Raw genomic sequence first — 20,433 nt, 5'->3', positions numbered from 1 at the left:
ATGGATCAAGAAAATGTGGTATATTTGCACAATGGAATTTTAAATTCAGTAATAATGGCACTTATAAATGAATGAAAATGGAGAAAATAATGCTAAATGAAATAAGCCAGACTCATAAAATTAAGGGTCCAAAGTTTTCTCTCATATGTGGAAATTAAAGCAAAATAAGTAAAGAAGGACGTGGAAGGGGTTTGGATGTCATACAGATACAGGGAAGATCTGAGGAGTAGCAGCAAGACAATGACAGGGAAGGAGTAAAGAAGGGAAAGTAAAAGTTATGGAATGAATAAAAAATAATCATATTATATACATATACACATGTACTAAAGGGAATATTTTCTTCATGCATGTGTAGAAAGTCCAATAAAAATAAATACACAAAGGCATGAAAGGAAGATCAGTAGAGTAGAGGAGGGAAGAAGGGGGGAGGAAATAGAGGGTGGAAGGGATTCAAATCAAATTCTTTGTATGTATAATTTTGTCTAAAGGAACCCCAAACTATGTTTAATTATAATAGTCTACTTAAAAAAATGGAAGAGCCAAGGATTGCCAGGAGTTACTGGAAGCTTACCAAGAGGCAAAGTAGGATCTTTCCCTAGAAACACTAAAGGGAGCTTGGCCTTGCCAACATCATGATTTCAGACTTCTGTCCCCCAGAATTTGAAAAAAAAATTATGTTTCTTTAAGTCACCCAGATTGAGTCATTTCATTATGGCAGCTCTGAGAAAGCGATACAGACAGTGTCAATCCCATTTTCACTATGAGTTTCTTTGTAATCTCTTTCATGAAAGTTGGTCTTATGGTAAACACTAGTCAGAGCCTAGGAAAGCTCATTGTGCTAGACAGTAAGATAAGAAGGACTCTAAATAATGTTATAATAAAGGAAAAGGAGAGGGAAGCTGACCACTTCTCAAGTCTCCAATCTTTAGGTGAGGATCAAAGCAGAGAAACCTTGGCTGTAAAGTAAAAGAATGTACTTAAATAAAAAAATCAAGTAAAGTACACAAATGAGAATGCACATAAAAATACTGTGCATGACAAGGAAATGTTAGGATCTCAAAGCCTTGCTATTTCAAAGTTAAATAATGGATATATAACAAAAGATTTATTAGTCTTTATAAGCAATTATTTTCTCCTCTGAATGAATTTTCTCCAAAATAAAAACAATTAAGCTGACTACCTTACAATAATGAAAAGGTGTTGCACATTAAGAATGATGCACCAATATGGTGAGAAAGTGAGGTTCACATCTACTTAACTGGAAATCTATTGCCCTGAATGTATTTTCCTTTTCTCAGTTTTGGCTACAGCATTCATAGGATACCACTGTTGATAAAAGTTACACCTTGAAGGAAAGTCTGTTCTGTTTATTGACCCAGTCATAAGCACCTACAAACAAGCTGTGACTATCTCCTTGGAAATTTAGAGCATTGTCTGCTCAGTGCCTTGGTCCTCTGTGAACTTTGCCGATGTTGAGGCTACCTCACATTTCTCCTAAGCCTGTTGGTAGAGTTTGGCAATATCCATGATTCCCAATATGTACCTGACTTTCAAAATATTTTAGGCATGTTTCAGTTTCTTAAGTGTGGATTTAGCCAAGGAATTTTTCCACTGATTCTCCAGGGTATACCTAATTCTTAGAGACACACTTCCCTCATGTAGAAATATTCCAAGGATAAGATGACCACATGTCTGGCTTAAGCCAGGATTCCCCAGGTTCTTCTTCTTGTCCTAGCATAATGATTAATATCTCTTCTTTATTCTTTCACTTTCCCTACTCAGGGAAATTTAATAAGTTTAATATTGCTCTGTTGAGGTGATAAGTTATAGATTGCTGCACATATGAACAATAATCTTCACTCTAGGTGACTGCTGAAGTAGACATTCTAATTCCTCAATAAGGCACTGATGTTAAAAGCATTAAGACCAATGAGAGTGAAAAAGGAAGGCCACACCTGACCCATGCATTGCCCATCTCTAGACACATACTTCACTACTGAGACCTGTAACTCAGTCACACAGATGTGAACAAGCTTTTGGATAAAAATAATTTTGGACAAATCTTGGAATTTTGGCTTTGGGACAAAAGTTCAAACCATTTCTTTGACTAACTATATGTTTTATCAGTTAAAATGTCATTCATGCTTTCCACAGAACACTAAATATGGTTGTCTTTTGAAAACTGAAATTAATTTTTAAAATCCATTTCCATGAAGATTTGTGACAATATGGTGCAAGCAACTCTGTAAAAGTCTTGGTGAATTTCTCGGCAAGTATTACCTCTTACATTTGTTCCAGTACATTTAAAAGGAATTTGTTTAAAAGCTAAATATTCTAGAACTAAACTGCACTATAAAATATAGGTCAAATTCCAGTGCCCAAGTTGAGGTTATTCAATTAATAATATTTCCCCTACATAATTCAAAAAGTTGAAGGTGAAGTAATAAATACCTGAAGAAAGCCAGGAGGATCAAATGCATACTGGCAACTATTAAACACCCATCATATAAAGTACATTAAATATTAAATTTAAGGTAAAATCTAAAAAACTATGATCTGTGTTATAAAGAAATTACATTACTAATAAACAGGTATTTTGATTATTTTGTTGCTTTTCTTTTAATTTTCTTTGATTATAGAATAGACCTAATTATCTCTAAACACAGCATGAGCTATGATGCTATTCACCATTTCAGAAAAATTTCTCTCAGATTCTATCAGGTAGAGCAATGTTTTCAGATTAAAAGAAAACCTTCTCATACATATTTAACCATGGTAGCATATGGGCACAAGGAAAGAATTTCACTGTGGCAGCTGAGCAAATTTCTAGATCATAGAAATTACAGTATGAATCCTCAAGTTCAGTTCTCTATAATAAAAGAAAAAAAAAGCTATGTATGGTAAGTGAATGGGGAACATGTCATTTAGTGAGCATGTATTAGATTTTAATGAATATAACTATAAATGTTTTGTTAATATTTATTGAAAACTCATAAGAATCATTGATATCCTAAACTATATAGATGAATACAGTCTTTCTCTTCCCCTTAGGAAATATTTTAGTATTCAACAATTATTTTTTCTAAATGTGAAAGAATTCTAATGACAATATGACAGTTAAAAGTTAAATGCATTGTACAGTCACCTGACTTTTCTTTCACTTGAATATTATGCCAATTTCCTTTGTGAAGATTTACAATTTATACTAGCATTTTAAGTTATCTGAAAGATCTACATATTAAACAGAGCAGTTTCCTACAGAATTTCCCAAATCATTTGGCTTCAACACAGATCTATCCATCATTCTATCTTTTTTGGATCATAGTGGAAAATAATTTATGTATAATCTTTTCCATGTATCATCATTGAAAATTGTGTGTGTGTGTGTATGTGCACGTGTGTGTGTGTGTGTGTGTGTGTGTGTGTGTGTGTGTATGAATGTATTTTATTGTGGTGAAATTTACATGACCACAATTTTTCTTTTTAAATAATTATAAGTGCAAAGTTCTGTAGCATTAAGTATGTTCCCATGGCTGAGAAACCATTCCCACCATCCATCTCTAGATTTTTCATCTCCTCAAGTTGAAACTCCATACCCATTTAACCCCAACTACATCATCCCTTCCCCTCTGTTCAACAGCACCATCAAACCTCCTGTCTATATGAAGCTGACTAGTCTAGGTTCCTTATAAAAACACTACCATACACTATTTTCCTTCTGTGTCTGAATTATTTCATTTAGTGTGATATATTCAAGGTTCATCTATGTTGTATTATGTGTCTGAAAATTAAATCTATTTCATGTGTAAATTATTTCTGATGTAGACTTTTAGATCTGTTTGGCAATGCTATATTTTAATTATTCTGATAGAAATGTTTTAAAATATATGTCATATTCCCTCTATTGAGTTGATCTCAACCAAGCAAATAAGGAAAGTGTTCATTGGACAAGTGAGAGATTATATTATTGGGGATACTTAAAAGACCAAGTGAGACTGTGTTGAAAAACACAGCTATCTGTCCCTCCTTCACCCAAGGAAATAGAAGAATAGTATTGAGATCTATTCTATTGAAAAAATGCCAGTTTAGCAGTCAATGAAACTTTAATAATAGAAGAGAAGTTGGACACTGTGTCCAAAATCAAGTGCTAAAATCAATTAATACTCCAGACAGGAATTTTACTAAGAAAACTGTAAAAGGAAGATAACATAGGATCATTCACTACATGGAAAAAAAAAAAAAAAAAGAAGGAAAGAAGTTAAGATTCCAATGTATAATTCCAAAGAAATATGTAGTTTTTCAGTTGTTTAAATCAAGAAGCTGTCAAAAAGATGAATTTCCCCCACAGAAATGTACCAAAATATCTCTTAAAAATTTAAAAAAGCATAGAAAGGAATATGACATATATTAGAGAAATAAACTCTTCTTACTTTATTCTTTTTGAATGAAAGAAGAAAACTACCTCAAAACTCTACTGAGATCACATAGGTCAGTAGCTTATTTGGCTTAATAAGTGAGGTGTTTAAAGAATAAATTGATTTGCTGGTTATAATCAGGCCAGAAGTATTTCTCCCTTGTTTTCCCATCATCTCCTTGAAGTGTCCCTATTTACTGCTGTTAATAAAATACTTCCTTCCCACTCCAGGAGAAGCACTGGATACAAAGATATTTTCATTATAAAGGTGACATTTATCTTACTGAAATATTTCTTCCTAATCAACAAAATATCTCACTAAAATAAAATGCTGCAGCTAAATAAATGTCAATTTTTTAATATATTTTTCAAAAGCCCTTACTTGTGGTATAGAAAATGTATTCACTTATTTGGAATTCATGGTTGCTAAAAAGACATAAGAATCTGCTTGCTAAGTTACCTCATATGAGAACCTTCATGTGGGTTGTAAATTGAAATTTTATTGTATTTGAAACATGATTGGGTTTGAATAGTAATGGGATCTCTTGTCATCCTTCTTATGAAAGATTCTTTGTAAAAGGCCTGAAAAAAAAGTTTGTTTGTTTTTTTTTTTTCTGCCCTCATCACTGCCAATGGTGTCTGAAGTGATTTCTACAATCACATTGGCTGCCTGAGAGGCAATGGTAGCCCTTCTCCTCTTTATTCACTCTCTCGTCTATTTCCCAGAGGAGAAATTAATAAAGAAAATGATAACATTTAATGAAGGCTAACAACCCATAATTTGTGTCTCTAAACTGAAAGTACAAAGAGGTTATCTCTCATGTCCATCTTTTTCTTTAACCAAAGTACATACACACACACACACACACACACACTAATTATAACTATTTTTAAACCAATAGAAAGATTTTGCTACCTTAGCAACCAGCACCACAACATGAACATAGAGACCACCAAAGGAATATTACTCATAATTTTAAAGTGAGAATGCACATTCATCTCATGTCATAGAAATTGACTTTTCCCTGATAGAAACAAAGGCTATTTGAAATCCAACAGTTGTGGGGGGAAAAGTTGGTCAACAAGTAAGCTATTAGCTGACTTACAGCAAGTTGCTGTTCTTCTCTTTTTTTTTTTTCAGTGCTGGGGATTGAACCCAGGGTCTTGTGCTTGTGAGGCAAGCACTCTGCCAACTGAGCTATCTCCCCAGCCCGAGTTGCTGGGTTTTTGTCACTCCCATTAAAGCAGTCCTGTCTAAAGTCACAGACTGAATCTTGGGTGATGCACTGGCCTCTGGCACGGGTGAATTCCTCTGCAGAGCAAAGCTCCTGGAGAGAGTCCCTCCAAAGGCATAGACCCACAGCTGGTCAAACCCAATAAAACTTCTCTGGCTCAAAATAACACCTTCAAAAACTATCTGCAGGGAAAAAATGATTGATTTATGAATTTATAATCTCTTTTAAAAGACAAAAACTAAAACTAAAGAAGGATAGCAAAGATAAAATAGTAATTGAGAAAAGCACCTGTTTAAAAAGCAACCAAAATGCAAATGATAACAAAGTTCCAATTTGAGAAATTTGACCCATACTCCTAAGACTAATGGGCTCTACTAAGACCTCTGAAATGCCACCTAGGATCACACCAATTCAGCATCTCATTTAACCATTTAAATGTTCTTGACCTGCAAATTTGTTACTTGGGTGTCATTTTTATAGACCTTTCTTTCATTTTCAGGGGAAATAAAAGCACTTTCATTACCTATACACAAGAGCTATAACTCTATCTGGTTTTTAACTACTAAAATTAGTATTTTAATGCATGAAGAGAAATATCAGGAAAATTGAAAGGGACACAATATGAAAAAGACAATTTTAAAGAATATAAAAATCAATCTTGCAGAAAAAATATGAGGGACTTATATTTATGAATTCTTTTAGATTGATTTAATTTGAAATTTATTTATTTAGTTTAGAAGATAATGTTGCACTTTAATCATGTTTATTCTTGGTGTAAAGTTTTTTGAGTTCTTTATAGATTCTGCTCTATCTGAAGTATATGTGGCAAAAATTTTCTCTCACTCTGTAGGCTTTCTCTTCACATTGCTGATAGGCCCCTTTGCTGAGAAAAAGGTTTTTAGTTTGAATCTATCCCTATTATTGATTTTTGCTTTTATCTCTTGAGCTTTGGGAGTCATGTTAAGGAAACCTGGTCCTAAGCCAACATGATGAAGGTTTGGACCTACCTTTTCTTCTCTAAGGTGGAGGTATCTGGTCTGATTAAAAGGTCCTTGATCCATTTTGAGTTGAGTTTTGTGCAGGGTGAGAGACAGGGTTTATTTTCATTCTGCTGCATATGGATTTCTAGTTTTCCCAGCATCATTTGTTGAATAGGCTATCTTTTCTCCATTGCATGTTTTTAGCACCTTTGTCTAGTATGAGAAAACTGTATTTATTTGGGTTTGTCTCTGTGTCCTCTGTTCTGTACCATTGATCTACCTGTCTACTTTGGTGCCAATACCATTCCATTTTTGTTACAATTGCTCTGTGGTATAGTTGAAGTTCTGGTATTGTGATATCCCCTGCTTCACTCTTCCTGTTAAGAATTGCTTTAGCTATTCTGGGTCTCTTATTCTTCCAAATTAATTTCATGATTACTTGCTCTATTTTTATGAGGTACATCATTGGGATTTTAATTGGAATTGCACTGAATTTGTATAGAACTTTTGGAAGTATGGCCATTTTGACAATATTATTTCTGCCTATCATAGAACATGGGAGATCTGTCTGTCTTCTAAGGTTTTCTTTATTTTTAATCATAAGAAAACTTTGTTTACTGCTTTACAATTTTCCCTGTATATATATGTACACACATATGTTATACATATGATTGGGTTGACAGCTGTGCATTTTCACAGTAGTAAAATTCAGATAAGCATAATTAATAATATTTGTGTTTTCAAAATTATAGAGATTAAATGTAAGTCTCAAAAGTCTGCCATTATTGAAAGATACATTTCGTATGCATTTAGAAAGCTACAACTCCCCAATTTAGTTTTCTTACATTTTACTTTCTTTTACTTTGAGTCAAATAACAAGGCAAACTTCAATCTTCAGTTTGTTGAAAAGGAATGAAACTCATTGAGTATCTTTTTCAGAAGTTATAGAGATGAAATATCAGCTTATAAAAAATTACAATAGTGTTAAAATATTAACTTAATAGAAAATGATATGAACCTGAACTTTAAGATGGTCATAAATATGCTATGGTTCTGAAACTCCAAGTTCACAGTATATCTAAAAGTCTACATAGTAAAATCTCAGTATTTCGGGTATTCATCCCTTTAACACATGGGAAATGTATGAATGTGGTACTACTATGAAGGAATGAAATTGGTTTCTTAAGCTGTACACTCTGATTGTTTTATACTCAACTCCAGTACGCAAAATTGCAAGACAACTTTTTAAGGGACTATTCAACAGTCTCTCATTAAGCACATGTATGTTGTAGATATATTTTGGTAAATGTGTTATAACTCATTGAACTAATATATTCAATATATATGCATATATTCCACCAATTTTCAATACCACTTGACTATCTGCTTTAAAATGCAAGTTTCTTTTCTGGGTACAATGCATGGAACAGTGGGTGTGGTTGTGGAAATACACAGAGAATGAGAAAGTTTGATCAAGAGTAGACACTTGCTTGGTTTCTCTACCCAAGGGAAATTTGACCTACTAAAGGCCAGGTCTAATGAAAAGATGAATGCAATTACTGTCCTCAAATGTGCAAGTCTACATTTCTAATTTAAATGCTAATTTAAATTTAGCAATGGATGATAAATTCACTACTACAAAGCTAAATGTTAAACTTATGATAAAAATATTTGTTTATTTCCTGTGATACCTTGAATGTCTTCAGCCTTCTGGTATTAACACATCTGCTTTCATCCTTTTGCTGTGAGTTTATGTATTGGACATACAAAATATTTATTCTTTCATTGATTTGAAGAAAAATACTTTAGTCACTTCCCAAATTCTAGCTTCACATTCATAAATGTGCTCTTTTAATTACAATATAGGTTTCCTATCTGTATGGTATTAAGTACTAGGAAATTTAAACTATTGGTGGTAAGAAGGAATAAGCAAAATGAAATTTTGGTTTATGTGATGCTTGGGACTGAGCCAAGGGCCTTGTGCATGAGAGGCAAGCACTCTACCAACTGAGCTATATCCCCACCCCCAGAATAAGATTTATTAAAAACCAAGAATGTAATACATGATTATATATTAAAGCTGCTTTTTCATTCAAGAGTATTAACACAGAAAAAAATTTTTATGGAATCTCAAAAGAAATAAAGTAAACACACTTCAAAAATAAAATTCTAAATGGCAATTGATAATATCAGCAATTTAAATGTTGATTTCAATAACATTATTACAGGTTCCAATATTTTCATGAGAGTAGAAAGGAAAGGCATAACAGGCAAACATTTAATGTGAAGGCTAAAAAATAGTGTTTAGATGCATTTTTGCTTAATCTCAGTTTTTCATTTCTTTTTTTATTTTTATTGTAAACAAATGGGATACATGTTGTTTCAGTTTCTACATGCAGTAACAGCATACCATTTGCATACTCATATATTTACATAGAGTAATGATGTTTGATTCATTCTGTTAATTTTTTCCTTCCCCCCCACCCCTCCCACCTCTCTTTTCCCTCTATACAGTCCCTCTTTCCTCCATTCTTGTCCCCCTCCCACCCCCCATTAAGTGTCAACATCTGCTTATCAGTGAGATCATTCCTCTTTTGGAATTTTGAGATTGGCTTATCTCACTTAACATGATATTCTCCAATTTCATCCATTAGCTTGCAAATTCCATAATTTTATTATTCTTTATAGCTGAGTAATATTCCATTGTATATATATATATATATATATATCACAGTTTCTTTATCCATTCATCAATTGAAGGGCATCTAGATTGGTTCCATAGTCTGGCTATTGTGAATTGAGCCGCTATGAACATTGATGTGGCTGTATCTCTGTAGTGTGCTGATCTTAAGTCCTTTGGGTATAGGCCAAGGAGTGGGATAGCTGGGTCAAATGGTGGATCCATTCCAAGTTTTCTAAGGAATCTCCACACTGCTTTCCAGAGTGGCTGCACTAATTTGCAGTCCCACCAGCAATGTATGAGTGTACCTTTTTCCCCACATCCTCTCCAACACCTATTGTTGCTTGTATTCTTGATAATCACCATTCTAATTGGGGTGAGATGGAATCTTAGTGTAGTTTGATTTGCATTTCTCTTATTACTAAAGATGTTGAACATTTTTTCATATATCTGTTGATTGTACATCTTCTTCTGTGATGTGTCTGTTCATATCCTTAGCCCATTTGTTGATTGGGTTATTTGTATTCTTGGTGTAGAGCTTTTTGAGTTCTTTATATATTCTGGAAATTAGTGCTCTATCTGAAGTATGAGTGGCAAAGATATTCTCCCACTCTGTAGGCTCTCTCTTCGCATTGCTGATAGTTTCCTTTGCTGAGAGAAAGCTATTTAGTTTGAATCTATCCTGGTTATTGATTCTTGCTTTTATTTCTTGTGCTATGGGAGTCCTGTTAAGGAAGTCTGATTCTAAGCCAACAAGGTGAAGATGTGGACCTACTTTTTCTTCTATAAGATGCAGGGTCTCTGGTCTAATTTCAAGGTCCTTGATCCATTGTGAGTTGAGTTTTGTGCAGGGTGAGAGATAGGGGTTTAGTTTCATTCTGTTGCATATGGATTTCCAATTTTCCCAGCACCATTTGTTGAAGAGGCTCTCTTTTCTCCATTGCATATTTTTGGCACCTTTGTCTAGTATGAGAAAATTGTATTTATTTGGGTTTGTGTCCGTGACCTCTATTCTGTACCATTGATCTACCTGTCTATTTTGGTGCCAATACCATGCTGTTTTTGTTACTATTGCTTTGTAGTATAGTTGAAGTTCTGGTATTGTGATACCCCCTGTTTCATTCTTCCTGCTAAGGATTGCTTTAGCTATTCTGGGTTTCTTATTCTTCCAGATGAATTTCATGATTGCTTGCTCTATTTCTGTGAGGTACATCATTGGGATTTTAATTGGAATTGCATTGAATCTGTGTAGCACGTTTGGTAGTATGGCCATTTTGACAATATTAGTTCTGCCTATCCAAGAACACGGGAGATTTTCCATCTTCTAAGGTCTTCCTTAATTTCTTTCTTCAGTGTTTTGTAGTTTTCATTGTAGAGATCTTTTACCTCTTTGGTTAGATTGATGCCCAATTTTTTTTTTTTTTTTGAGTCTATTGCAAATGGAGTTGTTTTCCTCATTTCCCTTTCATCTGTATCATTGCTTGCGTATAAAAATGCTGTAGATTTATGTGTGTTGATTTTATAGCCTGCTATTTTGCTGAATTCATTGATGAGATCTAGAAGTTTTCTGGAGGAGGTTTTCGGATCCTCTAGAATGATGTCATCTGCAAATAGTGACAGCTTAAGTTCCTCTTTTCCTATTCCTATCCCTTTAATTTCTTTAGTCTGCCTAATTGCTCTGGCTAGAGTTTTGAGGACAATGTTGAATAGAAGTGGAGAAAGAGGACATCCCTGTCTTATTCCCATTTTTAAAGGGAATGGTTTCAGTTTTTCTCCATTAAGAATGATGTTGGCCATGGGCTTAGCATAAATAGCCTTTACAATGTTCAGGTATGTTCCTACTATCCCTATTTTTTCTAGTGTTTTCAGCGTGAAGGGGTGTTGTGTATTGTCAAATGCTTTTTCTGCATCAGTTGAAATAACCATATGATTCTTATCCTTAAATCTATTGATATGATGGATTACGTTTATTGATTTATGGATGTTGAACCATCCTTGCATTCCAGGAATGAACCCCACTTGATCGTGGTGCACAATTTTCTTAATATGTTTTTGGATACGGTTTGCCAATATTTTGTTAAGGATCTTTGCATCTATATTCATCAAGGATATTGGTCTAAAATTTTCTTTCCTTGATGTGTCTTTTCCTGGTTTGGGTATGAGGGTGATATTAGCTTCATAGAATGAGTTCGGCAGGGTACCCTCCTTTTCTATTTCCTGGAATACTTTGAGAAGTATTGGAATGAGTTCTTCTTTGAAGGTCTTGTAGAACTCGGCTGAGAATCCGTCTGGTCCTGGGCTTTTCTTGGATGGTAGATTTTTAATGGCTTTTCTATTTAATTGCATGATATTGTTCTGTTTAAATCGTGTCTGTCCTCCTGGTTCAGTTTGGGAGGAGCATTTGTCTCTAGAAATTTGTCAATGTCTTCAGTACTTTCTATTTTGTTGGAATACAGATTTTCAAAGTAGCTTCTCATTATGTTCTGTATCTCAGTGGTGTCTGTTGTGATATTTCCTTTTGCATCATGTATTTTAGTAATTTGAGTCTTCTCTCTCCTTCTCTTTGTTAGTGTGGCTAAGAGTTTGTCTATTTTGTTTACTTTCTCAAAGAACCAACTTTTTGTTATGTCAATTTTTTGAATAGTTTCTTTTGTTTCAATTTCATTGATTTCAGCTCTGATTTAATTATTTCCTGTCTTCTACTACTTTTGCTGTTATTCTGTTCTTCTTTTTCTAGGGCTTTGAGGTGTAATGTTAGGTCATTTAATTGTTGACTCTTCATTCTTTACTGGAATGTGCTCCATGCAATGAATTTTCCTCTTAGTACCGCTTTCATAGTGTCCCAGAGATTTTGATATGTTGTATCATCATTCTCATTGACCTCTAAGAATTTTTTAATCTCTTCCCTGATATTTTTTGTTATCCGTGTTTCATTCAATAGCATATTATTTAATCTACAAGTGTTGGAGTAATTTCCTTTTTTTACTTTGTCATTGATTTCTACTCTCAGTCCATTATGATCTGATAGAACACAAGGCAGTATCTCTATTTTTTTGCATTTCCTAAGGGCTGCTTTGTGGCATAACATATGGTCTATTTTTGAGAAGGTTCCATGTGCTGCTGAGAAGAAAGTGTATCCACTCGTTGATGGATGGAATATTCTATATATGTCTGTTTAGTCTAGGTTATTGATTGTGTTATTGAGTTCTATGGTTTCTTTGGTTGGATTTGTTTGGAAGATCTATCTAGTGATGACAGCGGTGCATTAACGTCGCCCAGAATTATTGTGTTGTGGTCTATGTGATTCTTGAAATTGAGAAGGATTTGTTTGATGTACAGGGATGCACCATTGTTTGGGGCATAAATATTTACTATGGTTATGTCTTTCTGATTTATGGTTCCCTTAAGCAGTATGAAATGTCCTTCTTTATCCATTCTGACTAACTTTGGCTTCAAGTCCACTTTATCTGATATAAGGATGGAAACCCCCGCTTTTTTACTGAGTCCATGTGTGTGGTAGGTTTTTTCCCATTCTTTCACTTTAAGTCTGTGAATGTCTTTTTCTGTGAGATGAGTCTGTTGCAGGCAGCATATTGTTTGGTGTTTCTTTTTAATCCATTGTGCCAGTCTATGTCTTTTGATTATTGAGTTTAGGCCATTAACGTTCAGGGTTATTATTGAGAAATGATTTGTATTCCCAGTCATTTGGCTTATTTTTAGGTAGTTCCTCCCTTTGCTGAACTCCATTGTTGTTTTTCATTTCCTCCTCATGGAATATTTTGTTGAGAACATTCTGTAGTGCAGGCTTTCTATTTGTAAATTCTTTTAACATTTGTTTATCATGGAAGGATTTTATTTCATCTTCAAATCTGAAGGTTAGTTTTGCTGGGTATAGGATTCTTGGTTGGCAACCATGTTCTTTCAGAACTTGAAATATGTTGGTCCAGGCCCTTCTAGCTTTTAGAGTGTGGGTTGAGAAGTCGGCTGCTATCCATATTGGTCTCCCCCTATATGTAATCTGATGACTTTCTCTCACGGCCTTCCAAATCCTATCTTTATTTTGAATGTTAGGCATTTTCATTATAATGTGACTTGGTGTGGATGTTTTGTGATTCTGTGTATCTGGTGTTCTGTAAGCCTCTTGTATTTGATTTTCCATTTCATTCATCAGGTTTGGGATATTTTCTGATATTATTTCATTGAATAGGTTGTTCATTCCTTTGGTTTGTATCTCTGTGCCTTCCTCAATCCCAATAATTCTTAAATTCATCTTTTCATGATGTGCCAAAGTTCTTGGAGATTCTGTTCATGATTTCTTACCATCTTCTCTGTTTGGGTGACTTTATATTCAAGATTAAATATTTTGTCTTCATTGTCTGAGGTTCTGTCTTCCAAGTGGTCTAGTCTGTTGGTGATGCTTTCCATTGAGTTTTTTATTTGGTTTATTGTCTTCTTCATTTCAAGGATTTCCGTTTGTTTTTTGTTTGTTTGTTTGTTTGTTTGTTTTGTTTTTGTTTTTGTTTTTGATTTTTGGAGAATCTCTATCTCTTTGTTGAAATGATCTTTTGCTTCCTGCAGTTGCTCTTTCAGCTTATTGGTATTATCATTCATTGCCTGCATTTGCTCTCTTATCTCATCCTTTGCTTTGCAAATCATCTTAATCATGTATAATCTGAAGTCCTTCTCTGACATTTCTTCTAACATACTGTCATTGGATTCTATTACTATAGAATCTAGATTTGTTTGGATCATTTTCTTCCCTTGTTTTTTCATGTTGTTCTTGTATCTTCCCCTCTAGTGCTGCAGATCTTGGGTATTGCACATTTCCCCCTATAGGCTTATAGTGGCCCTATAGGTTTCCAAAAGCTTTTCTTTAAGGTGAGATCAATATTAGCAGTGCCCAAATCAGACACTATGCAATCCTAGACCAAATAGCCCCTATGGGGACAATAACAAAATTGTCATAATAAACAAAATGTGTTCAAATGTTATCTTTGGTAAAACAAACAGGTTTATAATAATGTCTGCAGTTTCTAATGGAGGACAAAGAGGATGCAGAGGGATGAAGAATATGGCTGTTAATGGGATAATAAAAGAATATACAGAAGTTCTAGAAAATAGAAAGAGTGAGCATGTAATCAAAAGAAATTGAATGTTAGCATGTAAATAAGGGAGAAAGCGACTCTGAGGGAACAGGTAAACAAAAGGAAAAGAAAGCAAGAAACATAAATAAAAACTTAAATATTTTTTTAAAAAGGAGAAAAAAGAAAATCTACTGTATAACAGTCATATACTAATGAAACCTCCCAGTGTTCAGTAGCCTGATGTATGAGAGGTACCTGATAATGAGCTTTAAGCCTCCAGCAGGTGTCTCAGGATGGGATTTGCCCCACCTGAAGATCGGAGCTAAGGCTTCCAAGATTATCCAAGATGGCTGCTCTGGCTTCCAAATGTGTTGGCAAATGGGGAGGCGCAGCTCAGGGTTTGGACCTGGTCAGCTGGAGGTCCTGGAGAGAGGATGCAGTTGGTCCGGCAGGGGTCCTGGAGGTTGGGTGTGTTTGGTGTGGTTGTGGGATCCAGGAGGCCGGGTGCAATCAGTTGGTCTGGGTTCCCGGTGATAGGGCACAGTCAGTTGGTCTGGGGGTCCTGGCAGCAGGGAGCTGTCAGTTGATGTGAGGGCCCCAGAGGCAGTGAGTGATCGGTTGGGCTGAGGGATCCTGGAGACGGGACTCAGTCAGTCTGGCCAGGGGTCCTACAGGGCCTGGCTGTTGTCTCAAAATGGCAGCAGCCACGTGTAATCAAACCTGCCAGCTTCCTGTTCTTTAAGAGCACGAGCTCTTCTACTTGCTCACTGCACAGGGCATAGAGCTGGATGTGCAGAGTTGTGGGGGGAGAGCTCCTTCCCAGTTAGGTTTGCTGACCACAGATGACTTCCTCCTGGCAAAGCATCCTCTCCCTTCTGTCCAGCAGCCCCTGCTCATCTTATCTCATTCACTTCCAGCACATGTGTCACCTGCCCTGGTGGTCTTCCCCTCAGTAGGTGCTGATGTCTTTCTCTGCTGATCAGCAGGGAGGAGTCCCAGGGTGTCCTTGTGCCTCCTCACACAGGAGTCTCCGTGGAGTGCATGCAAGTGCACAGGTTCCCAGTGGAATATTTTGGGAGCTGCGACTGGCCAGGCAGGAAGAGGCCTCCTTGGAGATACGTGGGCAAGGCAGCAGCCACATGGATCTTGCTCTCTGAGGTGCTACACTGTTGCCTCTTGGATTTTTCATGCTTCTTTGAATTCCCCAAGTCCAGGGGCAACACCACTGATCTCAGAAGAATGGTGTTGTAATCTTGCACTGCAGGGCAGTGGCTGGAAGAGCTCCCTACACCTGTCTCCATAAATTCCTCCTTGCTTTCCCCCTCCCTCCACCCAGAGAGAACCCCAGACCTTTCCTCTGCTCCCCAGCCTGCAGGACATTTATGAGGCTCATTGCATCTGCACCCACCATTCCTTCCTCTCCCTCCCTGGCTTGAGGGTCTCTTGTCCCCTCCCTAGCCCTTGGCAATCTCTTGTTTTTGGGCTGTGGGGATTTTGTCATAATAAAATGAGTTCAAATGTTATCTTCGGTAAAACAAACAGGTTTGCAATAAGGTCTGCAATTTTTCTTTTTCAATGGGAGAATTCAGTCCAAGTTTTGAAGAACACAATTATTTTCTGAAGATTGTGTGCCTCGTCCAGCGAGTACAATGAAGACTCGGCTCTCAAATGAAGTTTTAAGGTCTTTATTTTTATGGGAGAGCTTCTGAGCCGAGTGCCTGGTTCTTCTCCTCCACCGCCGCCGTCTTCTTTTTCTTCTCTTGTTGTGCAGTTTTCTCTCTCCTTCTTTTCTCTCATGCAGCTGTCACTTCTCTCCCTCTCTCGTGGCGCTGTGGCCGCTTCTCCTCTTTTCTCGTCCCACAGCTGCTGCCTGCCCTCCTTGCCTTGCTTGCTCTGCCTTGCTCGCTCCCCTTGCCTGCCCAAAGTACCCAGCTTTATGGGATATAATAGCCAATCACCTTAACGGGTCAGGTGTTTGGCTCGTGGAGACTTAATGGTGGGTACTGAGGACATGTACTGATCACGAGCTAAGCACCTACGCGGAGGAGATCAGTCAGCCAATAGAAAGCACTTCCTTAAAGTTGTTTTTCTTTGCAGTTGGGCTTCTCGGCGCCATCTTAGGGTGAGGCCAGCCACCACTGTGGGCCCTACAGGGCAGCGGCCCCCAACATTGTGTTTCCTACACTGAGACTCTTTTGGACATTCTATCAAAGGTCTTTTTTTACCTCTTGTAGAACATGCTATGTTTTGTACTATATAATGGTCATTTTTTAGATTACCAGGTGTGTAATACTGTAGTACACAATTTGAGGTAGGACATTTAATCAAATTCCATAAAGTGCTCCATAATTGTGCTCATGGTTTTGGTTTCTAGGGTTTATGACCATGCTTTTATACTCTGAAATAAATCTGCTTTTCTTTAGATTTTTAGCTAGCATTCTTTTTTCTTTTTATTTAGTTGTTAATGGACACAGTGTCTATTTATGTGTTCATTTTTATGTGGTGCAAGGATTGAACTCAGTGCCTCACACATATGAGGCAAGTGCTCTATGAATGAGCTACCACCCCAACCCCAGCAAGCATTCTGATATTTGATATTTTCTTGGGAAATATAGACCAATAGGGTACATTTGTTTTTTATGTATCAATATGGTGAAAACATGAAGAATAATATACATATATTTCAGAATACGATTTGATACTGGCCTTACTGGCCTTCTTGTGTGAAATAGAAAACAATCTGGGAATGTGTCATTGAATCATAATTCTAATGACACATGGCATATTTTTTCAGATTCTTATGTTTTCCTCCTTACTCAGCTTCATTTATTTTAGTCACACCCACGTGTTTCTAAAAATTAATATTTTACTCCTTAGTCCTACACTTTCTGATGTATATTCCAAACTTCCAAGTCCTTAATATTTCAGAATATATTTCAGATCCGTTCAAGTTCACTTTGTCATTACTCATTTACATCAACTGCTCAAACTTTAAAAGAACAGCAAATCACAAGAGATAGATGTATTTTCAGCTCATGGATGAATCACTTTAAAAATGTTGAAACATACAACAAAATTCTTTCCAATTATCTCCTACGTAACTTCAGTTATTTACCCTCCATGATGCTTTTAGTGACACTGCTTTTCAAACTGTTGAGCAGTTCCCCTAACATTCATTTTACAAGAATGATATAGAGCATTTCTGATCTATTTCTTCATGATGAATAACTTAGTTCCTCTGTTTTACTTGAAAATGAATATGCATTTACTTTTTTATTTTTAAACAAGCAGAGTTATTTCCAAATCTGCTTTTTATGTACTGAGTTAAAGGTATATTATGAATGAGATCCAGATTTTTTTTTCACTTTATTCTCCTGTCTTACAACACAGGCAATGATAAACAAAAAGAGTTCAAAGAGTTCATCACAACTAAAAAAGGGCACCTTTTTTTTTTTTTATTTCTCTTCCTGTTCTCAGACTATGTAGCTATTTTTAACAGTCATCATGGCAAATAAATAAATAATAAATAAATAAATAAATAAATAAATAATTCTTAGCCTCCAAAACTTTTCAAGGCTTTTCTAATTTTCTATTATCTTAAAAACAATTAATCTTTAAAAAAAAACTTTTAAAATGTATCTTTGTTCCTCAAGAGCAGGATCTATAATGCTGATTAACCTTTTAAGAAAAATGTTTATAACCACATCTCTTAGAGATATCAGCTTATTCTCCCTTATGCTGAAGAAATCAAAGCTACCAAATTCAAGGTTGTTGGTTTTTATTTTCTTATCTACTTTTGATTGTATCCTTGACAGAACCTTACAATTTGGTAAAGACCTTCTTTCAAAAAATTTTATTTTGGTTTTAAGGCTGTGTCATGCAAGAAAGCAAAAGAAAATATTCTAAGGCATTTTCTTTCCAGTGTAAACCACATTCATCATCTTTGGCATTGTAAGTGGTACCACAAGCTGCTTACTCCACTATCCATGGCTTATTGGCCAGGAAGCTCTCCTCAAGACAAAGGCTAGGTCATTGCTATGATTATTACTATATAGATAATGGATAGAGAACTAATGTTAGAATAGCTAAGTAATGCAAACTAGAAATGCTGTACACTTCAGCAGACTCTAAAGCAGTGAACTGCACTTCAAAAAGTGCCTTCACCTGTCCAGCTTCCCACTTCTCCTCTGGAAGGCATAAAAATGACCTTAACCATTGTCTTAGATCCATCCTTATTCATCTACATATACCTACACTTATTTACAGATACTCAGAGTGGTGAAGAGCATTCTATTCATGGAAGGTGTAATGTTCAAAAATACAATTTTTTAAATGATAGGTTTGGAGATTTTTTGAAGTATGTGATAAAACATCTACTTGTGACTGAAATATACTTTAATGCACATTTTACATCAGTAACCAACATGCTATGTATATGCAGGGCAGCAAATAGGGCATCAGAAGAGAGAATATCTTGTAGAACACTTGGTATACCGATGAGTCAACTCTGCATCAATATTCTAAATTGTATACCCAGTTGGTTCTGATTAACACACTAGATCAGATGCAGTTGGATTTCTTTCCTTACTATATGAGGCACAAAAATTTTGGTAACTCTATTATATGATATGGCATCTGAAGACAATTTGTTTTCAAACTTTTCTTGTATAGCTCCAAAGCCACCAGAAGAATAATATTGTTAATTTTCAGTACATAACTCTACTACATACATATATTGAAAATTTAAATACCAATCACTGATGTTCAGATTTGATTAAAATTCTTCAAATTAGAACATATATGATTTTGACTTAAATTTGAGGTAATAACTCATTTGTCATGTAAGCAAATATTAATTACTTGTGAAAAGCAGTATCATTGGATTGTATATTTTAAAGCATCTTTATAATTTAAACTCTACAGAATTATTCTAGATTTCTTTCACTATACCTTGTTGAAGGACTAACTTTGAAATTATAGGAAGTTGATCATTGTGCATAATTCTCATGGCAGATGGCAATATCAGAAAGATTATTGAGGCATATCTTGTTTATTCTCTATAAATTCATTATTCTTCACAGCAGAATTCCCCCAAGTGTTTCGTGTATTTTCACACTTAGTAGGGGTTGCTTCCTAACCAGTTAAAGTTAGATTAAAAGAGCCTGAATTTGTTTATACATTAGTATAATCATTTCAACCTTGCCTCCACATTGTGAAACTTTTTTTTAATCCAAATGACTCATTTGTCTGTATTTTATCAGTAACTATCAGTCTTTGAACATGTATCTATTTATACCAAAACAAATAACTTACTTCTAATTATATTTATACTTCTAAATATATAGATCTATAGTCCAAAAAAGCCACCTCAGAGCTTCAGTGCAGAGCTAACAATACAGAATCCCAGATATCTCTTTTTACTAGACTAATTATACTCATGAATTTTAAGTTTATAAAATGATATTTTGCAAATTATTACATTAAATTTTGTACATAATAGTATTCTATAAACTGGCATTTTAAACATTCTTTTAAGAAGTATTGTCAAGACAATGTGTACTTAAAGCCTACAACCTACACAGAAATGAGAAATAGAAGCACAAGTTAGGTGCCAGGAGTAGATATTTTACTTATTCAATGAATTTGAAATGAGTACTAGCTGCTTCTTACCTCATTATGCTACAGTCCCACTCTCAGGACACTGTTTTCCATGCAGTAATAGAACTGAGAGTGAGAGCTCTTGCCCAAGCAGTGACACAGAGAGCTGTTTAAAAAAGCCCTGCTGTCTAAATGACTAAGAGTAAAAGCAAGTGTGGCCCCTACAAACAAAGTAACCTGAAAAACAGAGGGAGAGAAACAGTTTAGGAAAACAACTACTTCCTGCTGAACAAAATGTGGCATTTCTTAAGATTTCAAAACCAGGATTAAAATGTTTTATTTAAGAGTATGTGATGTTTAAAAAATCATTACATAAATTACAAATAACAGGTGTTTATTTTCTTTTTTTTTTTTCTTTTATTGTAAACAAATGGGATACATG

The 20,433-nt window shown here is 35.3% G+C and overlaps 1 long non-coding RNA gene across 1 annotated transcript in view; it reads right to left on the bottom strand.

Annotated features, from left to right (window-relative positions):
• The window catches only part of LOC306642454, a 32,793-nt gene extending 12,600 nt beyond the window's left edge, over window positions 1-20,193 (bottom strand). The window contains exon 1 of the long non-coding RNA XR_013758533.1: window positions 20,064-20,193. This is a non-coding gene — a long non-coding RNA (uncharacterized lncRNA). The remainder of the gene's footprint in view (window positions 1-20,063) is intronic.
• Window positions 20,194-20,433: the final 240 nt, after the last annotated feature.

This window comes from Sciurus vulgaris, assembly GCF_902686455.1.
Source record: "Sciurus vulgaris genome assembly, chromosome: 12".
NCBI classification, from domain to species: Eukaryota; Metazoa; Chordata; class Mammalia; order Rodentia; family Sciuridae; genus Sciurus; species Sciurus vulgaris.
This window is presented reverse-complemented; position numbering and strand designations above follow the sequence as displayed.